The sequence below is a fragment of the Rhynchophorus ferrugineus genome, unplaced genomic scaffold, assembly GCF_030347505.1.
Source record: "Rhynchophorus ferrugineus isolate W39M unplaced genomic scaffold, kcgeb_rfMv2 rfM6, whole genome shotgun sequence".
NCBI classification, from domain to species: domain Eukaryota; kingdom Metazoa; phylum Arthropoda; class Insecta; order Coleoptera; family Curculionidae; genus Rhynchophorus; species Rhynchophorus ferrugineus.
The window spans coordinates 34,172,538-34,194,264 of record NW_027472585.1 but is presented as its reverse complement, the minus strand read 5'-3'; the positions used below and the strand labels follow the sequence as shown (position 1 = coordinate 34,194,264).

Here is a 21,727-nt window from a genome sequence, read left to right as displayed (position 1 = left end):
ACTTATTATTTCCTTGAACGGTACATGTCTTTGTAAAAATATCGAGAAAATATACACAAATAAAACTCGCTTTTACATGTGTTATACATATTCATGTCGCATTTTGTTTATTGACTGAATGTACTTAGGATCTAATAACAAGCGTTAAAGCCGATTGAAAAAATAAATCATTGCTGATTCGCACTGATTAGATCGGATGCTGAAGCGCCGCCTGTTTCGTCATTTTCCGGCGATGGCTTTTCGTCCGACGTCATATCGACATTTTTGCAGAGCGACGAGCGCCTAATACGTCGTTAATATCAGCCGCGCGGATCCCCATCGCTGTCGCGCATTCCCTAATTTCCCTATCCCGAAACGTTTCCAAATTAAATTCTACATTTTACAAATCCCGCCGAGTGTAAACATCAGATATTGATATCGGCATCGGTAAATGAGCTGGAAAAACTGCACCACTCTGGATTCGTTCACTTCCGATGAGCGAGCGGAAACCCCACGAAGTCTCCCCCCTTCCCCCGCACAGGCCATTTTTAATACCCGTAACGTCGCCGTAAAATAAATTACCCATTCAACTAGCTGATTCGAGTGATTCCTAGCAGATTGCAGGTATTAACAGCCATGAAGGATATAGACCATATTAGAGTGATCTTTAACATACTTATCTAAATTAATAATGTAACAATTGAAACACAGCATAGTACCATGGTCTGATCTCTCTCGGTCTTCTGCTATCTCTAAGGCATCACCTTTTTTTGAAAACTCACTTTATTCACTAAAATGGATTTTTTGTGGACTGCACCCCCCGATTTTGGTTCATGACTGTTCGCTTTTTTAATGTTATTGGTTCGATATATTGTTTCGAATGTTTAAAGCGTTGACTAAATAATATCTTGGACGTGTTCATTTAAAAGGAAAATATGAAGTCTCGATCTTATTAACTGAAATACGAACAGGCTGATCGATGAACAGATGTTTATAATTTTCAACTTACCATACTCTACGTCAAGAAACGAACGACGTAAACGAATTATCTAGATATGACTCATCAAACAGCAACAACCAAATGTATTAACTTATCGGGCGCAAATCCAAGCAAGTCCACCCCTAACCTGAGGATTGCAGTTGTAATTGTGCCGAAACGTGGTCGTGTCAAAGATTGTACATTTAAGAGAACAAAATCAGACAAAGACAAAAGACCCAGACAAAAAAAATAAAAAACAGATACCCTCCTATAACCCACATTATAGATTCGGCGGTATAATGGAACAACTTTGGGAACAATGGATTGTAAAACAATACAACGTTTCGATGGCACGTAAGCATAAAGCCGGCAAAAATATGAAACCCACGGATATAAATTTGGCTTTCAGCTGAAGGGCGAAAGAGGAAAAAACAACGGAAAAGTAAATTACCCTTTCCCAAAAAGCTGGCAACTAAATCAAATTGCAATTGCAATTCGGCGAAAGCGACGGGACTCAGCTCGGTTCGACTGTTTTCAGATCGCCGGCAGTGCCTCGACGATCGATCATATTTTTATCTCCCGACATGTTTTCTCCAGTCAGCACGGGCCAGATGAATATTTGATATAAATATCGAATATGGGTTTTGCATGTCTTCCTTGTCTGAACATTAAAATCGTACCTATTCTACTCCATATACCAATATAAAAACATTATGTATAAAAATAATCATTGGATAGGATTTTATCGATTTTGAATTTTAAAACATTTTTTTGTTATATTTTAGAGTCTTTTTTTTACCAACTAAGGTTTTGATTATTTGGACTTGGCTCCGAAACACAGTCCTCGGCAATAAGCCTACTGATTGTCCGGTGACGAACTTGGAGATCATCTCAGAAGACATCCGCTCTTAGCCAGCCTGATTACTGGCGTGACTGAGATCAGATTTTCTTTGTCGTATTTTACATTCTTGTCTTCTTGACAATCAGAAACATTCATTGTGGCCCAGAATTTGAATACAATTTCATACAATAGAAGACATCGTTAATGAAAGAAATACCAGCAATAGGAGGGAAATAAAAAACGAAGTAAATATTTTAGCATATTGAATGACAAAGGCAATACAAATGATATAGATTTTACCAAAAAGGCCTAAAAGTACAAGCTCAAAAAACAAATAAGTTAAGAGGTAAGGAATTGATTATGACAAATGATATGGAAATGGAATGAGAATGATATCAGATGCTGGAAAATTAAAGAATGGAGACCTATGAGAAAAAGGAAATGAAGGAAAATCAAGATCAAGTTGAAATGATGAAGTGAAATTTGGTTGGTGACGTTGATGGAATAAGTGAGGATAAAATAATGTTAAAACAGGAGGATGTGATGTAGATTTTGTGAAAAAATCGGAGAAAAACTGATCTACTTCAAAATATATATATTTTTTCTAGAATACATTTTTTTATAGAATTTCGTGATTTCATCAGTGGTAATATCAATATATGGTATACCATATAGTATCAAATTACTTCTGAATGGTGTATAATATCTATTTGATACAAGTATGGATTTTATGAGATTAAACATACTTCTATCGTACAAGTAAAACAATAACAAAATTTGTAATTTTATCATTTAAAAAAAATCGGAAATTTACTTTTTTACTTTGCACGATAACAGAATTTCTGTGGATTAAGTTTCTTCTCTTTTTTTTTCTTGGTTCATATTAAAAGAAATATTGTAATCAACCCGCGCCACTTTTTTTAAGAGTCTCGACGCTTCATCAGCCTCTAACTTTTTGGAGTTTTGATTTTTTAGCTTTTTATGTACTTCTTACAAATTAACAAATATATATAAATAATAAATAAAAAAACGGATAGTAAATATATTATTTAGCTTATTTCGCTTAAAATAAACAACTAAAATTCATTACTCTAGACATATTAACTTTCGACATAGTGAATTTATTTGCAACATTTGTACACAAATCCTCTGATTCTAAATAAGAATAATATTCAGAAAAACTACGCCCACTCTATTACGTAGAACAATATTCTTAACAATTCATTATATAGATCTTAGGATATTATATCTAGATCTCTTTATTACTCTTAGTAGTTCCGCTCTATAAGTATTTGTTATGTTTATATTATATGTGCATCGCATGTAGAAAATCAATTCGTTAAGTGATCTACTTTACAACATACTATTTTAATTAATTAGTCTTATATTAAAGATTACTCTAAAGCCTATATAAGGTTCAACAATCAGATCGGATGGTGTTGGACGTTTTACTACTGACTCTATTTTGAAGTACTTCACACAAACATGTTGAATTACACTCGCTATTGATTCTAGAGGAATATCGCGTTGTATCACTTCATTTAAATCCTAATACGGAGCATCGACAATGGCACGCAGCACTTTATTTTGGAACCGTTGTATGATGGATATATTAGACTGGCTAGTGGTATCCCATAGTTGGATTCCATATTGACCAAATAGGCTTGAGTATAAATTCATACTTAGACTTACTTATTACTTATTTAGATATTTATATCTTGATATCTAATGATAACTTGGATTTGCGCCCGACAAGCCAATACATTTAGTAGAAATATTAAAGTAACATAATATACAGAGAATAGATTCACAAAATATAAAAGACAGCAGATTCTGTATTCTAAAAGAATTTATGTTTATCTGCCTATATCAAATTTCAAGAATAGTTTATCATTTTAAGAATTTGCAAAGTGTATAATAGCAGTGTGTGATCTAATTATGTATAGTTAATTATAAAATGATTACATTGAAATTGGAAGAATGATATTATAAGAATATATTTTCCAATGAATTGTTTCGTCTTTTATAAGGGGGAACTTAATTTCCTCCACAACATATAAATAACGCGATATATGTAATCCCCAGTCTTATTTTCTTCCCAATAACAGTCAGAGATCATCACACTTATCAATAACAAATGACCCTGAATAGTTCAACCAGTCGAGAAATCACTAGGCCATAAATTAAAACCACCGAAAAAAACCTATAACTGTTCTTATACTCTCCCGTTGTACGACTACTTCCTTGTTAGGCGACCAGAATGGACAAAACGGGAGAAAAAAATCTCGACACAATATTGGATTCTTTTATTATTCAAATCTTGTTTTCAACTTTGAATGAGACGGGTCCGTGGAGCGTGTTTATTTTTTTCATCTGCTTCGGGCTCTCTGTTAGGGACGACGAAGCGTCCCACCGCCGTTAGAGAAAGTCAACAGTTAAACTGGAAACGTCAACGATAGTTTATAACATTTTAATATTCATCGATTTTCAGGTCATTTATTCTTCGTCGTTTATTCGATGTGAGAAAGGAAGTGGACCATTATTGAGCTATTTTATAAATTCCGTTATTAGGTATGGTTTGTAGTAATTAACGTTTATAATTAGATACAGAATTGTATTCAACATTTAATTTGAAGAACTTAGGAATCTGTCCGAAATGTTGCTCATTTTTAATCGCCTTTCAAAGATAATCGGTATCTTGATCATCTCTTAAGTTCTTTAGAGATACCCAGCATGAATTTCTTGTTTGACTTGTTAACTACTACCTTATTTAGCGCGATTTGCAGCTGATGCTCTGTTTCCATGATATTTACATCTTCTCTCTAATTTCTGCTTCCATGTCTAATTGTTCAATTGATTTTAGTAGAAGATGCATGTTCCAATCCGACATTTGTTTCTTAATGATAACAAATACGACTTCAGTATGAGGACGTCAATTAAAGCTGGTGTATTTGACGGTGAACACCTTGGTTTACCAGTAGTCTGACATATCCACTGATAAATAACATCATGATTAAAGCCTCCTCCAATTATAAAATAATTTTCTATCTTCTGGAAGAGTTTGAGCTAGTTCTCTTTTTCTAGTCTAGGCGAGTAGTATATTGGAACAACTACATACGTCTTTGTTTTGTACGGATTTTTTCAGATGTTACTTGTATCTCGCGTGTTTTAAAATATTCATAATGTTTAACACTGTTCCTTAAAATCACTGTATATTCAACATTAGTTACCACACTTGGATGAATAGTATGGTACAACTTTTGACTTCCCATTTGTAGGGAACTTTCCTTAGTGAAATGTGCTTTGAAAATTATCTTATTTATAATAAACGTGCTTATCTTATCCATTTTTTCTAAGATTGATTGCTATATATCATTTATTGCATCGAATTTAATTTATTCTATTGTATTTAGCCTAATAATTGAACCTTATATTAATCTTTGCCGTTCTTTACTATTACCTGTGTTAAGGCATGTTGTTCCTTCTGTTAAACACTTTATTATTTTTTAATATTCATGTTCCTCTTTCATTTCTTCTAAGACTGATTAAAGAATGTTATGCTACATATCATTTATTGCATCAAATTTAGTTTCTTGTATTGATTAAGCTTTCTGCTGCTTATTGCTTAACTACTGCCTGTGTCAAGGCGCTAATACAGCCATTTATTGGAAACCATTTATAATTATCTCATCTAAAAATTATTAACTATTTTTATTATACCATATTAAAGTTATTAAACTATTTTCAAATAATATGTTCATGCATAAAAAGGTTATTCTCCTTTCGGTAAAGTAGTTTACGAGTGAAAATGCTTGATGGATAAACTATAAATATTTTAATATCATTTAGGCTAGCGCCGCTGTTGCTACTTTTTTTAACGAGTCTATTTCTAATACGTCGGCATTTTAATGGCTAATTATAACTTAGCTATTTTTACAAATTACTACCAATTTTTAGATGGAAATGCCCGATTCGTTTTTATTTTTGTCATTAAAATATTTCAGGTTGACGCGTCGGAATTTCTATTTTCTTTCCTGTATAATGCGAGGAAAAAATCGATATTTTTAGAGACGGTTTTAATCGTTGATACACACGGATACCCGTGTTGTCACTTTTGGTTGATGATTTAGTTGGAAACATTTGGAAATATATATCACCGCTTGCTAAACCCGTAACAGTATTAAAATAGACGGGAAAGTTTCAAATAGCGGACGAATATAGAGTAACTCATATTGCATAATACTGAAACATTAATAAAACAAAATATTAGCCCCATATTTACTTCTAGTAATTATGTGAAAATGTTAACGTTGTTTTCCCTTCTATACAGTGCATAGTAAAAACCAAAAACGAATATGAAATATCAATTATTGGGAATAATAAAACCCAGTTAATTAAGGAAAATTACTGATGTAGACTCTTTGTTTGGCCATTCGTCCATGTCAGTTTAGTTTATGAAATTCGGGTGAATATTATTTGATAAATAACTAGCAATAAATATACAGTAAACCTTAGTATAATTAATAAACAATTTAGTATGATTTCAAGGAACTGATGTATGTGTATGAGAACTGTTTAGACTCAGCATTTAGGGATTTATCACCATCACTAGTTGCAGTTTATGGTATACACTGCATAATTTTAACGACTTTGAGCCTGATTTCTACACAGAATATCAACCGGTCCCCCAGGAACTGCCATTAATCTTACAAATATTGATGCAGAGAAAACGGCAAAGGGCCAAAATGAATTACTTTCACTATATTATAGTCACTTAATAGGAGGACTAACCTTAATAATTTGGCATATAAAAGAAAATTGGTCAACACTGTCCCAAATCCATGTCGCAAGAAAAACTTCCCAAGAAAAATAGTTTACATAAAGGCAGTAAGGTAAATAATAGGTAGTAAATCTTAATAATAGTAGTAGCTAATATAATTGACATTTTCAAAACTCTTGGTTGTCTGATGAAACTTAAGTCCACTTCTTATACAAATGTCTTGACTTGACTTGATGAAATACTCTAAACTACATGTGGTTAAATATATAAAAATACTAGCTTCTTCCATATTATTTGCTAATTTCTTCAATTAATTTTCAAGGAACAATTTGAGTAATGTGGTTCGCGTTATCACTGCTTATCAAGGAGCCAATCACGTTAAAAATAAATCTCTAGAAATAGTTTGGCAATATAAACTAAACTATTAGGTTTAAGATTGTAATAACCTTTGATGTACTACCAGTACCAATGTTACTTTCAGCATAGAATTTCAGCATTAATGATGAAGAAAGAATGTAACCTTCATATGCTTACAGATGGTGATCTCTTTAAAACAATGTAGTAGTAATCCTCGCACCTTCCAGTTATCATTGTTCTGTTAACGTTATTAAACCTTTATTTAGTACTGAATTTAGTGACTGGTAACCAACCTGGAGATCAATCATATTGATCCATAAATCAGGATTTTTTTTTAATTTGAAGCCTTATTTTGAAAAATAGGTACAATGTATTTTATACAATGTAATTTGCCATCGATATATTTATTCGTATTCGGACCGTTTCACCGAACATATCAATTGTAGTAAATAGCGATCCCCATTGATGATTTCAGTGAGTTGCGGAAGCTAAGCTAATCCACCCAAATATATTTGGCTTGTAGCCATGGGTATTCGGTTTTGCTATTGATGATGATGCATTACCAGTGTCTTTAAGAAACCTTTCCGATTTTGCCTTTGAAGTAGCATTACACATATGACCGAACGCCTTTCAATTCAATTCAATTCATTGGAAATGGTTTCAAGTACTACTCCCAACAATTTTGCACATTCTTTACACGGATCTTCATTGAGTAATACCTTTAAATCCTTGTCTTAATTTTTTTTTGCCTGTCTAGAACACTTTTTGGATCCGGTGTTGAATTGGTGAAGCATGATTGCCGTAAGCCTCACAGAGCAGTCAATGACCTTGATTTTTCCTTCAAATTTGAGTAAAATTTAGGGATTACTCGGTACAATTTCAGACGTTTCAATGCACTGAAAATATTTTCTGTTTACGCTTCGACGAAATGACATATATCTAGTGAAGTCTAGTGAAGTTATATTGCACAGTAATACCATCTGCTACAAAATCATTTAAAATTACTATAAATTAATTTATATTTATAGCATAGGGTCTCTATTGATCTTGTCCGACTCACAAAGAACATCTGATAACATATCTTTAAGTGTGATTATTTTTAGTACTCTGCAGTTATATATATATATATATATATATATATATATATATATATATATATATATATATATATATATTTGGTTTTGGTATGACTAAAATAGTCACAGGTACGATCCATTTAAATCGTTAAAAATTAAACAAAACTTTGAACATAAACAATTAAAGTTTAATAAGTTAGACCATCATCCCCGTGAATTGTTAGGTAATTAGTAGACATTGCGTCGTCGCCGATCATTTACCTTCAGCCCGCAATTTATTTATTTATACACGGTATGCGTAACTCGCCCCGGAAAAAACATTATTTCCAGCTTAACTTTCGTGTTTCGGAGGCTACGGCCTCTCCGGGCCAATAAACTCGCCCAAATTTATGATACGGCAAATGCCCAAAGAACTATATGCCTCCTAAATTAAGTTTTAGAAGTTGTCCCATATTTTTAACCGGCGCAAAATTGCCGTTGGCGAGGGGGAGCGAGGGAGAGAGGGACGAAACGATGCTATGTTAGATTTTTTATTTTCCGCATTTTTTTATAAATTAAAAGATAGTAATGCAGCTTTACTGTAGCAAATTTATTTGTATTTAATTTATTTAAACAAATAATAAGTTGTGTTCAAAAATGCAAGCTCTAATATGAAAAATATTATACTAGTGTGATCAAAAAATAGCAAGACATTAAAACAAATGTGTTTTTGATGAATTTCTTCTATCAGGTCAATCAAGGTTTCGTTTGTTTTATATCTTAAATATCTTGCTACTATTGAACATAGTGGCACATTGTTATTTTTTCAAGTACCGTACCTCGGTAACCACAATTTTTCAATACACTGTCACTATTTCTCTGGAAGCATGTCAATTCCAGGTCAGAAAAGCAGTAACATTTTTGGAAACTAATTCAGCAAATTTTCTTATGTGTTAAAAACAAATGATTATAGGAATATACAACATCCCGGTTTTTATAGAAAATTGCACGGATTTCGCAATACAATGTCATATTGCAAAATTACGTTATGTCTCTGCTTGTATTACAATCGATTTATTTACAATATACACCTCCCACATATACTCATAGCAATCTGTATTATTTTTCCATATTGGCGTTCTTGATTTTCCAATTACTCGTTTTCACAACTTTTTCGATTGACACTTTTTGAACCACTAGGTGGTGCAGGTTTTTATTTTCGGTTCCATTTTTGTTTTTTATTTTTACTATTAATATCTATTTTTGAAAATGGTTGTCTTTATATTTGCAGCATATATTTATTATGTAGCTTACTTAATTTCTTTAAATTCTTCCTCTAGCTCTTCCGCTCTACGTTCCCAACTTCCACATTTTTCTCATCTCTACAATTTCTGAAGTTTTATATCTTCTGCTCCTTTTTTCACCCTATTTGTTTGTTTGTCGCTACTCTCTTACTGTTCAATTCTTGCCATTAACTGTTTTTTGAATATCTCACACCGCTCACCTTCCTATATTACTCCAGCCCATGGATCATCGTATCCCAAGCCCTCATAATCTCCATCTATTATTAATTTACAGATTTTTTATCTTTACACTTTTGCCCCTCTTTCTTTCTTTGCTTTATTTCTTATCTTCTCACTATTTCTTTCTGTTAATCAGACACATATAATATTTCTTATATAATATATAATATTTAATAGTTTTATATATAATATTTAATATATAATATTTCTTCCAATTTTTCAAGTTCAACAAGGTTATTTTTCTTTCTCATGATCACTTATTTTTTTGGGCTCCCAATATTCAGGTTTTCAGTTTGTTAAGATTTTCTGTTACCACAGCCAATCCTTGAACAAAATCAATTGCATCTCCGTTTCTTTCTATCGATATAATTAATTATATTTCTTATTTGCCTCATTTTCTCCTTAATTGGTTTATTCTCATTACTTATACTATTATTTTGGCTCCCTGATAATTTCCACTTCTTTCCTATATTTTCATTGTTCCTCCCTTCCTTTTAAGCCTAACATACAATTTATAAATTTTAAGGTGACAAAGAATCAAAACTTTACAGATCACCAAGATATAATACGCAAAAATACAGTCGGTGCACATTTTTGTTGTTTAAAATCACTGAGATCATTTTTATTAAATATGAAGCACCCAAAAAGGAAGATATGTATCTCATAAAGCGATAAATTTCATTTCTAGACAGTAACAGAACCTCGGCTTGTACCTTTGTTTTACGGAAACGCCAAAACACCGTCCATAATACCCTTTTTATAAACATTATTTTCTTCTGTTACTTTTTTAATGGGTTATTAAAATAAAGTTGCATGTCACCAAGTAGTTACGACAAATGAAACGCAACTATGCCGTTGCGAGCCGCGTAAACAAAACGCGACTCTCCTGCGACATCTGGTGCGAATTTCCTGCTCTATTTATACGTTATTTTAGCAGAATTTCGTGGTTTAACGTTTAACATTTCCGTCTGTTTATTTCAGGTACCGCTTACATTGATTGATACCTGGGTGAATGTCAGCAGACTCTAGCGGTAAGTTTTTTTTTATTCAATATTTTATTCATCTATTTCTAACGGAACGGTATACTTTATATGAAGCTAGTTTAAAATTGAAAAACTTAGTATAAATACCTTATAACATTTTATTTATCTATTCAGAATTATGGTCATATCGAACAGTAACATTGACTAAGTTCCAGCTAGCATTGTTGATTGATATGAGTTGTGAATGTGTTTCCAAAGAATATTCACTTTTTATAAATTACTGAGAAGTCCAAGATTACTGAAGAAGAATGCATTAACAGCCGTTGAACATACTTCCAAATATCCTGTAACAATCAAAATTTTAGTTCTGTGAACACCTACGGTTGTACTTCAAAACTCCATACGAACCGATACGCCAGCTCACTTAGAAGAACTCATTCAGTTATCATCTCGAATCGAAATCAATAGAAATGAAACAAATATGAAAAACAAAACAGACTTATAGATGTAAAATTGACTTTATAGTCTCTGTAGAATAACATTCAACTTTAACATATGCACGCACGTCATCAACACCGACGGACTTATTGCCAAATTCAGTTTATAAAAACGTAAAATTCCTTTTCAATTCCGAGTATTTTTGTTTCTTATTTTACTAATTAGCATTACTCTAATTAACATAATGAGGTCTGATGGGTCAGAACATATTGACATATGCTAATGTAAATATATACAAGTCTATGTATAATAAACAACTGCAAACTATTGTGGCTGTTTAGGTCCTTCAATAAATATGCATTACAATGTTAAAATAAATTCTATTTTATAACTTTATATTTGTTTCATTATTTTGTTGTTATTGATATTTTGTTGTCAGAGTTAAAATAAATAAAAAATTTCAGAGAAAATTTAAATTGACTACGTGCATTGGCTGTTTTATTGAAAAGACTATACTTATTCCGAAGATATTTATGAATCCTCAAGAATTTTTTGAGTTGCGAGAAAAGCCAGATCTGGAAACAATTCATAACAATAAATATATTAACTGGTTTTAGAAATAGTTTTTAAATTGTGTGAAAAAGCTTTAAGGGAAAATAGGTCTCACGAATTTTTGCAAATAATTGATCGAAAATATTACGATAATAAATAATCTGAAATTCTTGTTTTAAAAGCTGATGCAAATATTTTTGACTTATATTCAATCTCCAGGCGAGAAACCCGAGTTCGAATCATTTTTGAGTGTTTTGTTTTGATCCAAAATCATGGCGGTAGACCTAAGAATCCCTCAAAGTTACGAATCTATAACCAAGGTTCCTCTATTAATTTTTGAATTTACACTGGTTTTGCTTCATTGCTAAATAATATGCTCCTATGATTTTTATTATAAAAAATGACAAAACGCTCTTGACTGATTTTTAATTAAGATATTGATTCTAAGAAAGAAAGCAGAGTTTAAACAGTTTTTGAGTGTTTTGTTTTGATTCAATATCATGGGGATAGACCCAAGTCTCCCTCACAATTACAAAACCATACCCAAGACTTCATTATTAACAAATAAAATGCCAACGTAATTGTGAAATGTTAGTTATGTTCCTATGAAAATTCTTGATCAATAAGCGGTTACTCGAGAAATGATTGAAAATGCTAGGATTTATTTGGTTATTTTTTATTGGTTAGTTATAGGGGCTAGAATCTTGGAACTTATCGAGAAATAGTCACATAATAAGTAAAAGTAAGAATGCCCTAAATAGACTTTTTATTTTCGGAAATACATAAACCGGATGACCAAAATTAGTTGCGGACGAGGATGGAGACGGAGAAGAAAAACGAAAGAGGTCGTTTTCGAAAAGCTAAAAACGAAAAACTTTCTCCATTTTCCAAATTGACTTTGAAATATGGCGCCACCTGCAAAATACCAATCATTGTAAAAATTGGCAGCGAAAACGTCGACGAGCGAAAAGCGAACGGACCAAGTGGAATTCTCAAATTTTATAAGAGCAGACTCAGCCGCCGCACCCCTGATCCCCCCGCCCTCGACTCCCCACCCTGAGCCCCACGCGTTTTTATCTTCGCGCCCATTAAAAAAATGTCGACGGTAAGACCCGGAGCCCCGAGATAGATTGCAAAAATTGTCTTTTTCGTTCCCCGTCTCTGCCCGGGAACAAATTAAATGTTTAATAAGGAGAAATTGACATTCCTTTGCAGTGGGCTCCAATTCATTTCGTTCTGAAAATTTAATGGAACAAGGATGTAGTGGCTGGAAGTCGGAAACGGTTCGCCTTAAGACGTTCCTTGTAAAATAAAAGAGGAATTAATCGGTATTTTAATTTATTCCCGACAATTTTCCAGAGGAATTATGCTGCACGATGGACGTTGGCGTTACGCAGAAAGAAACGGAATAACGTTTCTCTTTCGTCTCGTTCTCGCTTGATTCATCGGGAATAGTTAGCATTCATTATCTTCGTATTGTTTGCTATTTGGTTTTAAGTAATTTCTTACATAATTTAACAATTTACTAAAATATATACATGATCTATCAGTAAAATCATCTTTAGCTTACTCTGTTTCATTGTAAATTCATCACTAACATTTTTATACTTTTTATTTTTAAACGACTTGAGAAAAGGAGGAGGTTCTATGCTCGGCTGTATATTTCTTTTTATAAATATATTATTATAAAGTATGGCATACCATGTACACATTATTAAAATGGTTAAAATATTCTTAGTGCCCGGTAATTAGCAATGTTGTTCAGGATTAATGTATGGAGATAATACATTTTGGATCAGGACAAGTCATTTCAGAATATGCCACAGGTTTTCAATTATATAATGAAACATTTGAAGATTAAAACAATTCAAATGGTTTATGTTTCTCCATAATATACGAAATTTTCTATCAAACTTCGTCTGACATAGTTTCATCCAAGAAAGATGAAGTCCAAGCCGTTATTCAAATATATGTAATTAATTCCGAATAAATTTAATGAAGTACACATTCTGAATACATTTAATGGCTTCGACTCATTAACAACATTCGTGTAAAAGACGACTGTGTCAAATACTACTTCGACATTTTCAGGATTATATATTAGTTTGTTGAATGTTTATATGCTTTATGAAATATTTTCTAGAATTAGTTATCTAGTGTGAAATATCAGGTTTTATATTTTCAAACTAATAAGTGCTATATAACGTTTTTGAGATTGTCTTCTTTTTAAAGAATGTTCCAAATTCAATAAAGAAAACACAATGATGATGTGTCGAACAAAAACACCTCTTACACAAGCTTTGCCCAGTAGAGCACTGATTTGGAATTCATTTTGCAAACTATTTAAGTGTATATATTTAATTAAACGAAAATTAAATATATTGCTTATTATCTATATTTTTTAAATTAATTAGATTTTATATTATATATGCTTAGTACATTCTTAATTCATATGATTTGTTACTATTGCACTTGTATCAATATAAAATCAGGACGAGTGTAGAATTAATTAATCAGTATATATTTCCCAAAAATTAGAGTACTTAACCTAGAGTTCATATGGTTTGGTTCGATTCAATCTTCTAATTTCCTGCGTGTTTACCAGTAGCTGTATTGCTTGCATCAGTAACCTTATTATAACCTGTCACGATGAACCGTCAGTTGGTTCTTCGATGTCCAAACAAAGCATCATGGTCAGGTTTCAAAATGTCATCAATAATATTGAACACCTTTACTTCCGTTACAATATTACTCACTGCCTAATGATATGTTTAGAAAGCGTGTACTAGATGTCTTTGAATCAATACATGATCTTCCAAAACCATGTTATATAAATATGCAACAATTTTTATAACTCATACAATTTTGGGCGTTCTTTGCGTTGACTTTATGCCTCTAATAAATCATAATTTTGAAACAGCTGATGTATCTATTCACTACACATTGTCGTTTAAATTTTTTTGGTTTTTTTTTTTCATTTTTAGATGCACTAACACGTCACCAGCTTCCAAATAAAGAGAGAATTGTCATATCGAAATGAAATTTTGTTTATGTTCATATGAAAGAAATGTAGTGATGGCGTTGAAATTTTATTTGTCCTGTCGACGAATAGATGGAGCTCAACAATCTTATTGAACAATCTAATACACATATTGTAGATACAAATATTACCTGATTCATTTTTACGCATAGCAAGATACTGGCAATCAATCATCATTTAGTCACCCTTTACCCTACTTCACCACTCTTAGACCAAGTCCGTTTTAACGTTTTCACAAATGATCCACTTTTCATGGCTAATAACCATGCTTTAGAAATGAGTTTGTTACGATTCAGCAGTAATTCACATTGGGTTTTTGGTTAACTTGAGTGGTTGTTACAGCATCAGAACGTTAAACATTACTCATATTTTCAGGGACCTGGCTTACGTTTTCGCCTTTATCAACGAAAAAAATATAAAAATACAGCGTATTTTCCCTTTGCATCCACACCTTTAACTTGACTTCGGAAAAAAGCTGATTTCTCATCACTCATAAAGTCAGTCATTTACAAAACCATTAAATACGTTTTTTTAGTACAAAATGTCACCTTTCTAATATTATCTAGTTTTTATAGCACGAGATACAAATTATCAAAGATATCAATTGGAGAAATAATTAACTTCTGTTTTCCTAGACCTAAGACACCATGTATCATACACGTGATTCTCATGCTTTAACTTTACGTAAACGATGACATTTTATTAGGGGCCAACTCGTTTTCGGTTTTAAGTTTCACTAGCAATCGCATCCCCAAAGGACGACACGCTTTTCGGAAAAAAAATCAGCCAATATAACCTACAAATTAAAAAAAAAGAGAGAGGAAGAATCGCAAACAACCTTTCCGCGCCATCGTTCTCCGCTCCGATAAGGCCCGTATCTGGTATCGGGTTTAACTTGTTCCGCACACAACAATACCAGCACTAAAACCACCTCAAAGCTTTGTTGGTTGGATCTGGAGCACCGCGCGAACCGAAAGATTTCGATCCAGAAAAGAATTCAATATATCAATTACAGCGCGAAAGAAAAAACAGTTTAATTTCGAGCCACGGCAAAGATATTTTGCTAGGTTTTTTCCCCGAGAGCGAGTTTCCTTTTCAATTAAACTCAAAAGCCTCGATAGAGCAGTAGATTGGATTGGCTCGATCTGGGCGGAAAAAAAATTGCGCCAAAGTGGGGATCGTTCATTTGCGATTTATGCTTCATGCTTATTATATAAAATATTGGGTTTAGTGAAAAGGCGTTTTTGCAGACTCTTTAGTGGTTTTGAACGATTTATAGATTTAATTTAATCTATAATGAACAATTACTTGATATCCATGATAGCAGTTTTGATCTTAATAATATCACAACTTGTAAGAAGATAATTCATGCTCACTAACCATTCTAGGCCTAAATTGGTCCTGATTTTAATGTATTTTCATAAATTCATACTATTTTCATAAATTCTAATACTATTAAGTTGGAATGTATCACCAAAGATCGTTTTAAAATATTTTGCATTAAATTTCATTTATCATTTTTCCATGATAATTTAATGGTACAATTAAAATTATATTTGAACGTCAAGAAAAATTATAAGCTTTATTTTTGGAAACTTTTTGGAAGTATAATAAGGACTAATAAGTTAAAACACACATAAATTAATTAACATCATACAAAGTACTTGTTTAATATTAGCTTTGTTTGAGTTAAAATATAGGAAAACGTACTGGTTAATTGGAAAACAATTATAATTACCAGTACATAATAAATTGCTATTATACAAACGTTGAAACCTATATATACTGAATTCAAGTATGGGGATGTTCCACGAAAAGCAATATTAACACAAGTTTTCGAGAGTAATATCCTGAGAAGCATTGTAGGCGCACCCAGATACTACAGGACTGAAGACACAGAGACCGCCTCTATACCAACTCCTACTCAGGCAGTCAGGAGAATAGCAGAGCATGAGGAGCTATGAGGACAGACTCCGTTTTCATGTCAATATCGATATAATAAAACTCTTGCATAACCCCAGAATAGGACACAGATACAAAAGAATCAAACCATTTGATATGTGTAGGGTAATGTAGTGAGGTGTATTTAATAAAAAAAGAGTAGTGTTAATACATAAATATTATTACATAAGAGACTAAAGATAGAACCAATGGATCCTCCTAAATATACCTAGATTTAATTTAATGTACAAACAAAAATAAGTTAGTTGGCAACGATTAGTATCAATATAATATATAAAATTAAAATAAATTGGATTCAAATAATGGATAGAACAAGAAAAAAGTCATTGATATACAGATATAACAACTTTTCAGCTCTTATATCAGTAAATGAAAAGCGTCCAAGTTTCCTAGATCCTAGACGAATGTTGCATCATAAAAATAGTAGATAGAATTGTATAGTGGAAATAAAAATGTAAACAATAACTACACGATTTCACATCAGTGAACACTTCAAAGATGTTTTTTCCAGTACTGTCCTTATTCCAAGTCAAATTACGTTTTATACATATTTATGGCCGTTTGTATTTGAATTTGTCTCGTATCTCTAAGGTTTTTAAAACTTTTCAAACATTTTACTGCACTATTACCATGCAATTCTATCCTCTATTTTTACAGCAAATAATATTAATACATTCAACCAGAAACGTAGCTTTTTCAGTTTCTATTTTTACACTATTTCAAAGAAATACGCGAGTCCTTAGGTCCCGATATTCTTGTACAAAAAAAGCGAGAAAACTGCACTGTTGTATGAATTCTTATCGTTTTGTCACAGCCAAATGCCTTTACATAAGCAAACAGATACACATTCGGAAGAGTGTATCATTTTTTAAAGTTGCACGCCGATATTTATTCTCGCGAAAGGCCTTTTCCTCGAATATGGGCCACTAAACGATTCCATTCAACAAGTCCACATAAATATTTACCCGCTCATAAATTATTAATGTTCCTGTGTGATGTAAAGTTCTTGAGTTTCTACATTGCATTTCCTAACACGATTCCGCCATAACATCAAACTGCATAACAAACCAATCTGGTGGTATAAATTTCAAACTTACCCAACATGAATCTTTAAATATGAAGTCGTTTAATTATTAATTAAACTGACTGCCGGTGAAATATGTATTAAATGTTCTATAAAAGCTGATGGTTTTCTTACATATAACTGAAAATGGTATTTAGAAAAATCTAACATACGGATATTCTGTATGATGCCAAGTGATTCATATACCAGGGATAGCTTGAAACGAATGCTTTGAGTAACAGGTCAATTGAAAAGTCCCCGACCTACCATAGTAAAACACATTTTTTGACAAAATTAGGCCTTCGACGAAAATTTCTTCTCAGCGAGCATTCTTTTGAAATCTGAGAACAGGAAATAGTCGATGGCGGCCAGATCTGGAGAATACGGTGGATGACGAAGCAATTCGAAGCACAATTCATGGATTTTTGCCATCGTTTTCATTGACTTGTGACACGCTGCACTGTTTTGGTGAAGCAGCACTTTCTTTTTCTCAAAATGCGGCCGTTTTTCGGCGACTTCGTCTTTCAAATGGTCCAATAACGCTATGTAATAGCCGCTGTTGATGGTCCTTCCTTTTTCAAGGCAGTCAATGAAAATTATTTCATGCGTATCCCTAAATACAGAGCCTTGCCAGCCGACTGTTGCGTTTTTCCAATCTTTGCAGCGGGTTCATCGTGTGCAGTCCACTCGGATGACTGTCGATTGGACTTCGAAGTGAAATGATGGAGCCATGTTTCATCCATTGTTACATATCGACGCAAAAACTCGGGTTTATTACGCTTGATCATCTTCAGATATTGCTCCGAATCATCAACTCGTCGTTGTTATTTGCCAAAAGTGAGCTCACGCGGCACCCACCTTGCAAAGCTTTCTCATACCCAAATATTTGTGAATGATGTACACGTTCAGTTGATACCTTTAGAGTATATATATATATACATTGAAGTCTTTGTTGAAACGTATATTATTAGTATTAAAATTCTTATTATTTGTATTGTTAGAATTAAAATTATAATTCAGTTTTTACAATGAATATAATAAAGTCCTTTTTATAGATAAACCGCTCATGGCTCTAAGTTAAAGCAAATACCATAATTTAACTTTATTATTCAAATAAAACGGGCATTAAAAGTTGCAGTTTCAATTAAACTACTAAACAGTTTAAAACATTTGAATTCGATTCTGTTAATCTTGTTCAAATTTGCTGAGCTCTGCTCTGTGTAGAAGTATGAAATTTATTTCCTAGTTTATCGGAACTGGATTTTATAAATTTAGCTGGGTTTAATTACATTCTTTCTGCCTTATTTTAATAATTCGCCAAAATTAAGCGATTAAAATAAGAGAGAAATTTTGTTTTATTAAATTTTGAAAGGCGTTTTAATATATATACAAGGGAAAATGTTCATGTTTTTTAATTACTAGCTGTATGGATACAGTGATAATGGTACTTTTAACTTTTGGGCTGTTTGCTCATTATTAGTATCACATTATCTTGTTTTTAGTTTGACTGAGATTTCCTTATAGTAGTTTTCCTTGAGTGTTTTAGTTGACGATCCAGTAACTGTGATATGATCAGTGTCCACGAATGACAAAATGCATTGAAAAATTTGAAATCGATCGGGTAATCGGTAATGGGTGTCGGTATCTGAAGGTCTCGGTGTCAATAATCATCCCTGTGATATCTCGTTGCATCTACAATACTTGTCAGGATTTTGTTCGAGAATAATATATTTGATTTAAGTTTGAAATCCGAAACAAAATTTAGTGAATTCATTGAGTACTTCAATTACCTCTAGTACCTCTATGACATATTGTTTAACACTAAATGATATCATTTTAAATATTTTTTATGATACTAGTGGTGAATAATGTAAATAAAAGTGTAATGGAAAGTAAATGACCAAATTTAGTACGAAATTATGGTATATTTAAGGTTCTATTTCTTGTATGAAATATTATCAAACCAAAGTATCTGAAGTTTTATTACTTATTTAGTTATTTAAATGAAAAAGTAGTTCCCTGAAGTACAAGCAGCGCCGTATGTGTTGAAAAGTCGATTCCGAGTGTCGGTCAACTGATGGTGATGATTTAGTCTAAGGTTCCTAAAATTCCGAGAATTCTTTCAGTGAAAAATGGTATGTTGTATCTTTTAGCATAATAATTTCTTTTAAGACGTGCCCTAATGATTGACTGAAGAGTTGTATTTCTATGAAATGTCTAATGTTTACTCAAATAATACATTATATATGTAATATCTGAATAACACACGTTCAAATAGTAAGCACAGGACTAGGCTTTCAATACTTATCAATGCTTCTAGCATATTAGTACATAAACATGTATTTACTAAAAGAATAGATATAGTCTCTGAATATTTTTTTTTCAATTCTTGTTATGTTAATATTAAATAAAATGATACATTTTATATTACAAAGATTTAGCATGAAGAGAATAGATTCCAAATCTCTGTCAAACATTCCTAATTATATTTTTGAGTAACCTCGTCACGTTGTATTTTTTTTTGTCCGTTCCTTTTGTCAGATGAAAATACTGCTCCCACAGACAAGACAAGACTGAGTCATTTTTCTTGAACTTCTCCCGTTCTCCTCCCCCCACACTCTCTTGCCCCGGCGGAGAAAAGAAATTAAATGTTTAAACCCAAAAATTAATAATACAGGCAAATCTAAGAACGGAGAAGGGAGACGACGGCCCGTATTTCTTTTATTAACTGCCTCGAGAGGCACGTCTGGAATAATAAGCCAGCCTCACTGACGAAATTAGGTTCTTTAATATTTTAAAAAGGACATTAGAGAGAGAGTTTTGCGGTCCTTTGTGGTTCCACGTCGGGCATCGGTAATACGTGGGGCATCGAGTGAGAACCGTTGCCAAGTTCCATATTAGGTTTAATTGAATGTTGGCATTGACATAGGGAGTAATTTCAGCCAGTCAAGTTATATCATGAAATACTTTAAAGATTTATTTTGCGTTGCTAATAACACATCTCAAAATAGACTCCATTTTTTTTACTTCAACTTTAGTCATCAGTATACCGCCCTTTCGAGAGTCCAATATGGATGGACAATGACATTTTAGTTCAAATTTTGATCTATTTTGTCAATTTTTTCATCGATACTCACCTAAAATCTTGGACATACACGAAATGGCCCACAATATTATCTGTTATTTCTGTAGACCATTTTTTTCAGCAGTAACAGACGAAGTCAGACTTTAGTTCATTAATTACATCTTACATCAGATGTGCTTAGTACAATCTTTTCTTGAGTGTTTTAGTTGACGATCCAGTAACTGTGATATGATCAGTGTCCACGAATGACAAAATGCATTGAAAAATTTGAAATTGATCGGGTAATCATCATAAAACATACGAGAATGGAGTCGGTCCTCATGATCATGTCCTTGATTCTCTTGATTTCCCGGATGAGTGTCGGTGTCTGAAGGTCTCGGTGTAAATAATCATCGCTGTGATATTTTGTTGCATCTACAATACTTGTCAGGATTTTGTTCGAGAATAATATATTTGTTTTAAGTTTGAAATCCGAAACAAAATTTAGTGAATTCATTGAGTACTTCAATTACCTCTAGTACCTCTATAACATATTCTTTACACTAAATGATATCATTTTAAATAGTTTTTATATTACTAGTGGTGAATAATTGAATAATATGTTGCTTCCACGTTACAGTGATTTAGCAATCTTATTTCATATTTTGAGGCAAAATGTTGGACCACTTCATGTATACATTGGATTCGAGTTTATCGTGCAGCTATTCATTAATTACGTACCGATAAACATTGGTAATTAATCGCAGAACTTTGTTTTGGTTGCGTTGGACAACTAGTTGGATTGATGCTTTAGTGCAACCCCATAGGTCTAAATTGGCTTTATGGTTGACTGTTAAACCAATCTCTTTGATTTTAGGTCAAATTGAGAGTTTCTTTCGATTGACCAGTACAGTTGTTTCACTTTGAGTCTAATTTGCTCTGCTTTTGGTCTAACATACAGTTTCCATTTTAACTTACCATCGAGATATATTCCGAGGTATTTGGCTGATTCTATTTAGCTAATTCTACTTGAGTTGTCGGGCTTCCGTCAAGTGACATCATTAGGCTTTTGTCATTTAGCCGAAACGCAAAATTAACATCGACAGATTTG

At 32.5% G+C, this 21,727-nt stretch overlaps 1 protein-coding gene across 7 annotated transcripts in view; it reads left to right on the top strand.

The window, feature by feature from the left end:
• Positions 1–21,727, top strand: part of LOC143198090 (irregular chiasm C-roughest protein) — a 314,080-nt gene that overhangs the window by 100,647 nt on the left and 191,706 nt on the right. For 6 of the 7 annotated variants that reach the window (XM_076407063.1, XM_076407061.1, XM_076407059.1 and 3 more), the window contains one exon: positions 10,496–10,545. The exons of the other annotated variant lie outside the window; for it this stretch is intronic. The gene's annotated coding sequence lies outside the window, so the exon portion shown is untranslated. The remainder of the gene's footprint in view (positions 1–10,495; positions 10,546–21,727) is intronic. 7 annotated transcript variants of the gene reach the window in all.